A 7807-nucleotide genomic window follows, 5' to 3' on the forward strand; every position below is an offset into this window, starting at 1 on the left:
GCTTACAAAAAAATTATTAAAAAAGTAAATACAAAATGCATACATTAAATAATTTTTATGACTACTAAATTTTTAAAATTAATTATTTCAGATGGAAAAGTGTATTTTTCATAACCATTCTCTAGCAATCAATTCGGGTTTCAATAAGAAAATTAGTATTTTTAATAATGTAAATAGCCGTAAGATGAAATGTGATACTGTAAAGTTAAAAATGGAAGTTTCCAAAAATTTAAAAATATCATTTCTTTAATATTATAATAGATAATTAATGAAAATGCTCGAAAAAACTATTTTGAGATGAAAAATGAATTCGATTTTATTACTATAAATATATTAGAACGTATAAAACGAGTAAAGTTCTAGATATATATTGAAAATCATTTTAAATCTGGATTTGGGGATACATGTAATGGCTTCAAATGAAAATATGCATCAGATAAATCCTAGAAAAATGTGAAAATTTATTATATTCAGTCGATGTAGGAAAGGAAACAACTCCAAATAGCAGCAAATGAGAAACATAAATATCAATCTGATGTATCGATTTTTTGCATCATCAAGAGATACACAGCCTTTTGCTTCTTCAACCAAACACGTTTCTGTGCTTCTTATTTAGACACACATTATTTATATACCTATTATAGTTAGGTGAGACATCCCAGTAGAGTAACGGATAAACATGACCAAGACCAGACTTAAATCTACATTTTATCAAGAAAGATAAATGAATACAGTTCGATTTCTTTTTAGTTTAAACTTGTCCATGAATTAAAAATTAGTGGAATGATTTTTACAGTATACGCAAAATGGCGGATAACATTTCATTATTTTGAAATCTTTTTTAAACAATTAGCTTATTGTAAAACAAGTCATTGGCTTGTTTCTTAAAATTATTCTTGTTATAGTTTTTATCGAGATAACTTTTCTCTCAAAGATAACTTCCAATAACAACCTGTCTAGATATAAAAGGAATTTAATTTCTGCTGGAGTATGATGTTCACTGACTGTAATTTTCTTGACGTTTCAAAACTTCAAACGTTCATTAAATTGGATACCGGCTATTCATTAACTATTAAAAGAATGAGAAGTTTCAGAAATAGAATTATGAGTTTGAAACGCCAAAGAATCTTTTCTGTCTCCGCCATTTTGTATTTTTTTCCCTTGTTTGTTCTTTTGTCCTATTTCCTTTGTATTCTCTAAGGGGAAAAATTTCCAAGTTAGTTTACTCGAGAGAGTAGACGACGTGACCGTTGACGTTCGGACTGATTAGGATGATGAAAGAAGATTCGTTAATCTCTAGACAAAGTCGGATACACTGTACATTGGTTTGTGAACAAACAAATCCTAATTGACTATATTCTAAGATTTAAACAAAAACTACTCATTGAAGCTTTCTATTTAGTTCGTTAAATTTAATTTACTAATTAGTTCATTAATCAAAAATTTCTAGAATAAAAATAGAAAATCGAGATATTAGAACGGCTTAAGCTTTAAATAAATGTTAGTATCAGCTAATACAAATTTAAACAATATATTAATATAAGTTCGGAAACAATCTTCGAGTTATCATTATTTATTGTAATTTTGACAGTTCGTGTAAATCTTCCAACAATATACCTGGTACAAGTGAATGAAATTTGTTTAGTTTCCTAAACTGAAATTTGAAAGATAAACCGTGGCGGAAAAGCAAAATTACATTTATCTCTTGGCTCTTTCAGTCTTTTCCAGGTCAAAGTTGTATTCCATATCCAGCAGCAACTTTTCCGATTTGTCTGCTTCCTTGGCATGTTGCTATCCGTCATAAATACAGCAAATGGAATTGTACATGCGGAGGAGAACCATGTGCTCCCCTAATGAAAAATAGCACGCGATATACTTCACAAGTGAAGCCAGGACGAGCACGTGACAAGACAAATATTTTCCACTTATATGCTGACCGCGTAGAAAAGGTAATGAGCCGAGTCCTCAAACCCAATTGCTAATTTAGCACCCCCATGTTATTCTACTGCCTTCTCTACCCCATTTTACTTGGACTTTCCACGTTCTTTCAATTGTCAAGGTAGTGCAATTTCGAGTGCGATAGAAACGTCTGGCATGCGTTAAACAGAATTTAAAATCTTATTGTTTAAATCTATATTTTAAAAATGATTGCTTTCAAATATTCTAGTGTTATCCAATGTATCCAAATTTCTATAAAATACAAACTCTTAAAAGGTATTATATACGTATGCCAACCCTTTCCAATTTATTCTTGATAATGAGATCTTTCCATGCGATTCTCGTATAAAATAAATATACCCTTCATCATAAATGATAGATAATTAATTATGTAGGAGAAAAATTAAACATTTATCAATGTAACTGCACATATTTAATTAAAGTTATGCACTGGTACAAAAATTTGTTTAAAGTCAATGCAACAGAGATCATCTCCCAAATGTACAATAGGAATAAAGGTATTCTTCGTTTCGACACGTATTACGGTTAGTTAGAACATGGTGATAATTCGAACTGTCAAAGAAATTAGAGCGAATCTTTGGGGACGGCACGATTAATCTTTTGCTAGGACGTGATATGAATTGAACAAATGTGTTCTGCCAAACGGATTGTTAGGCGTTTTGATAAGTGCTGCGAAGCTGGCGAGCCACGCCTTTGATAAGAATTATCTCAGAGTTGATCATCTGACAATAATGACCTCAAGAGGGTCACGTGTCACGAAATGTCTGTTGCGTTTGTCATCGTTATTGCGCCACCTATGACCTTAATCCGCTACCGTTTACTCTTTTATGTTTCACATACAAATTTGAATATTATTTTAATGTAATTGTATCGTTGTAGTGAGCGTTCGGATAATACGTTCTAACCATAATCGCGGAGAAAAACCTCCTAATCATTCAACTGGTAATAAATGTTATCTGTTGAAATAATTTTTTCCCCTTATATACTTATCAAAGATGCCATTCCGATAATACCATAGAACTCTCTACAAGAGATCTACATTACAGTAATTGGCAGTGGCAGTACAGGTTACAGTGAATATTTGATGGGTTCCTGTGTTTGAGAACAGTTACCTATTCATCACAATCTCCCGAGTGGCTCTGTTTATCCACAGTGTCATCAGTCTTCAACCCCCTGCCGTTTATACTTTAGAGTCTGTTTCTAATGATCCCATACCTGAGTGTGCTGCCAGCGAGATATGCGTTCTGTAAGAATTATTACAAGATATAGGTCTATTCCTCTATTTTTTTTTCCTCCTCTTTCTTCTTATTTTTCCACATTCAATTTTCGTTGAAAAATTTTTAAACAATGAAAGAAAATCTACCGAGAGTATCGAAAAAGTGGTAAAAACCGATAAGATACTGAAGGATGGATGTTTGGGATATGAAGTTATTTAAATAAAAACTCTATCAGGAGGAACTTTAAGGCTATGTAAATTGGTCAGGAGAATAAAGAGAGGTCAGATGGATTTCTTCTCCCTTCATTCCGGGGAAAAATATCTGAATTTCAAATACGTTCAGTATTTTAACAATGAGAGTTATAAGAAAATACTTCACCCCCGAAAATTAGTTAAAAGATAGATTTAGCTTAGAAAATTTTAAAGTACAAATAGCGATATAACAAAAAAATTATTAATTAAATAAAATTGATTTATTATTCAATTTATTGACGTGAATTTGAAATAAGTTCTATATGACTTCTACCATAACAAGAGAAAACGCGTGACGTGCGCAAAGCTCATTATTAGTAACTTTAACGAAGGCAAATGTAGCAGCACATCCTTCAATTATCTTATTAAGAAGTTATCGACGCAATCGCTCCTCTTCCGCATTTTGAGTCATTTCAAAATCTTGATTGGAACGAACAGAAGTTCGCCCACTAACTACCACTTTATCGTCAGACACTTGAGCACGCTGCAACGTTCATGCGATCACCGAGCGTTGTACCGCGAGTCACGTGCCACTCAAAAAGTCACGAATCTCCCACCTCTGTCCTCTTCCGATACAAATTATCTGTTAATTTGGATTAGTTAAAGCGATCTGTTAATTTCATACTTTATCGAACTCGATAATTAATACAAAATTCTATCACAGTAGTTTCCTGAATAAGCGATTTTCAAAGTGTCGACCGCAAACTGAAGAATAATTCTATACGTGTGATTTCACTTCAAAAGATATTTAAAAGAATTAATAGATAATATATCTAGAAACGCTATTATATATATTTAAATATTATACGTTGTATTACTCGTAGTTATCTGTGAGAATAGGAGGTGACTTCTCCTTTCGTTCACATTAAAGAAATGCTTTTCTTTTATGCATTTGTAAATTTAAAAGAGCTAATATTTGGTATAAAGGGCTGAAACTGTTATTTGGCATAAAGAAGTTGAACTGAATGGCATCTAGTGATAGAGTCGTGAGTTTTGATGACCATTGAAATGATAACGGCTATTGAGCGTTCAGAAAAGTATGAATTTTTTAAAAAGAATCGAGAAGCATATCGAAAGTAAATTTCTTTAAGAATTGGAAATAGGATTCAAATGCTGACGAAGTATATTATAGGTTCCTTAAATATTCATTAAGTTATCTGAAGCTTTCTTCAAGACTTCTATCACTTCTATTCGCTTGATTGTATTACGCTTTCGGAAATGATAAAGTCATAATATAAGAAAAACTATATTATTCTTTTAAATATTATTATTTATTTATTCGTCTTAGAACTGTCAAAGTAACAGTATCATTTTCAGAATTCAATTTACAGCGAAAGATCGTTCGATATGTTTAGAAGTGGAGAGAAAATATATATGAAGAGTCCCACTCCAATAATTCAGATAGGAACTTCGTATTGCTATCAACAGCTTCCCTGACCCAAAGTGCTGATTGTGCAGTATTTTACCGAAGAAAAAAATTCCCCCGGCATAAAAATGGCGCCGATGGCCTTAAAAAGTGTAGGCGACTATTGTTCTGCCAGCATTTGTAGCGCGATAAACAGTCTCTCGCTACATAAAATTTAACGACTTATACTAGCCTGTTGCTGGCTCGAAAAATACTGCAACACTTTTTCCTCTCTAGTTTGCCATTTCTTCGCAAGAGTGAGCATGTTTCGAGCTGTTGAACTTGTTCCCTCTCTTAAATAATTATCTCGTTGTTTAGTGTTACCGATTTACGATCGTCATAAATATTTAAATCTACAAAATTTTTAATTGCAAAAAAAAAGCATATATTAAAAATTGTTTTCTCATCTTGCTCCAGATAATTTAATTGGTGAAAACGTCAGTTTCTCTATAATAAATAAAATTCCGCATCGAATAAAGTAAGTTCTAAGCATTCGATGTAAAGTTAACAGATGGAAAAGAATTGATTAACAGGATGCAACAATAGAATAACTTGCTATATTTACGAAACAGAATAGGAAGGTAATTTCTTTAAGTCTCCCTTTTCTGTATCGATCATAACTGGTGAAGTTGCCTCTCTGTGCCCTATAGTACATCTTCCCATCGACCCGATAAACAGTTAGGGACTGGCAGAGAAGTGCAAAGTAGCTTCAACATCAGAAATCATTTATCTAACTCTTAAAATTCCATCAAACTTTCGACTGTAAATTTTATAACCCTCGGCCGAACCATAAAAAAACAACACGTTTTTGGTTAAACAGATTAGTATTGGAATTATCGGCATATGCAAAAGTTATTGCATTGCTAAACCATTCATTCAATATATATAGATATATATATTTTTTAAAATCTAGATGAACGATAAAATCTGTCGCTTCTCCGTCACATGTGGAAGGTATCGATTGTCTTTTCGGAAACAATTGCCGATGAGTTATGGACTATGCGATAAATCTAACGCCCCTGCCGATTACAAATTATCCGATCAAATTTGCGATGGAGAGAAAGAGAGAGAGAGAGGAAAAAAAAAAGTAGAGAGAAGAGAAAATCGCTAGCGTCAACTCGAATCCGGGCACGTCACAGAACTGTCCAAGTTTGGCGAGTAGCCAAAATCGCGTACGAACAAAATTGAAACCAATCCACATGCACGTGCGTGTGTCGAATGTGAAGAAAATAAATCAAAAAACGGAGATTAAGCGGTAATTATTAATTGGTTTATTTGTCGAAATGGCTTATTAATGGCGAGTTTCGGGCAATAAAAAGAAAGAGAGAGAGAGAGAAAGAAACGTAAGAAACACGATCTCTATTTTTCAGAAAAGTAAATTTGCCTTTATTATATATATATAAAATAAAAAAAAACCAGAACGAAATTTAATTTTTAACGAAAAATATTTTGTTTTAGTAAAAACCCTAAGGCTTATCTTCGTAATTGGATTTTTATAATAGAGACAATACAAAAATTATTTGCTTTCATAAAAAGTGAAGTTTAATTTTAGCTGACATTTTCTTAATTTTTTTTTTTTTAAGTTTAAAAGCGTTTTGATTTTTAAAATTTAATTATTAATAATAATTTTTCGATTTCTCATCGCCTCGATTTATAAAGCATTACGATTTGAATTTATTTCGTTTTTCAATTGAAAAAAATTAATAAAATGATTAATTATTTAAATTTAATTTTTATCGCAATTAAAAATAATAATAATAAATTTTAAATTTAAAGCATATTTTAAACAGTTTAACTAAGATTAACTTCATTTGCACACACCAAATCTCAGATTTAGAAGAATGTAAGATTAATTAAAATTTTTAAATGGCCACGATCCAATTTTATAAAATGAAAACTAATTTCCGGCTAAGATTAACAATGAATTTTACAGAGATAAAGTCGATTCTAATTTAAAAAATAAGATGAAATTTCTTACGAAATCTGTGTTAAATTTGCTGTGAAATATCATAGAAATAAAAAAATTCTATTATTATTTTCCTATTTTTGTAAAGGTAAAATTTTCAAAAGCCACGTTGCAGAATCATAATTCATCTAAATACACGTCAGAATGGCTCTCTTGATCTTCATTTTTTTGCAGAGTATTTCAGTATTATGTGATTTGTTGTTTGTATAACGGTTGTGGACAGGTAAACTGCTACTTATATCTTTTTGCCAACACGAAAAATACTAAATTACAAATTCCATTTGTTTTCTTTTAAAAATTCAATCACATCACAAAGTAAATTACTTAGGTAAGTCATTTCTAAGCGCATAAAATATTTATAAATGCGATAAAAACATATATTTGACACAACGTTAGAGAAATTACGTACCATATCGTACATCCTAGGCTATTTCCATTATCTCCGCGTGTTGGTTTTTCACCCCACCCGTAGTGCCATCTCGTGTATGAAAAAACAAAAAATGTGGTCAGAATGGTCAAGAGTTGACAAATGATTTCGAGTTGAAGCCTTCTGTCACGTGATAAGGTGAGCATTTCGTGACGGACAACCATTATAAACGTAGTTCATTGTCCAGGCCGAAAGGGATAAGGAAATTGAACGTGTGCACGGGTAATTATATTCGATGCAACGATTTTCGAAACTTTCTGGCAGAAAATAATTTGTCTCTTTTGTGTAGCAAGCAGTTCATCGATTCGGAAGCAACATCATTTATACCACTGAACTAATACTTTTGTGGAATTCCGCTGACTTTTCACAAGTATTTAATCCAGATGAAAGATATTACCATTCGAAAATTGATCGATCGATTGTATTTCGGAATCGTCGATGATCGATATATTCTCGGGCAGGCCGATTTTTATTTGCAATAAAATGCTAACGATGCATAGAACGGCGTTAAAAACTAAAGACGGAGGAAGAATCTTGCAACGATTTGATGATCGTAACGTCATTTCGAGCACGTTTGTTTCT

The sequence above is a fragment of the Centruroides sculpturatus genome, unplaced genomic scaffold (assembly GCF_000671375.1).
Source record: "Centruroides sculpturatus isolate CEXI.00-Female unplaced genomic scaffold, Cexi_2.0 scaffold807, whole genome shotgun sequence".
NCBI classification, from domain to species: domain Eukaryota; kingdom Metazoa; phylum Arthropoda; class Arachnida; order Scorpiones; family Buthidae; genus Centruroides; species Centruroides sculpturatus.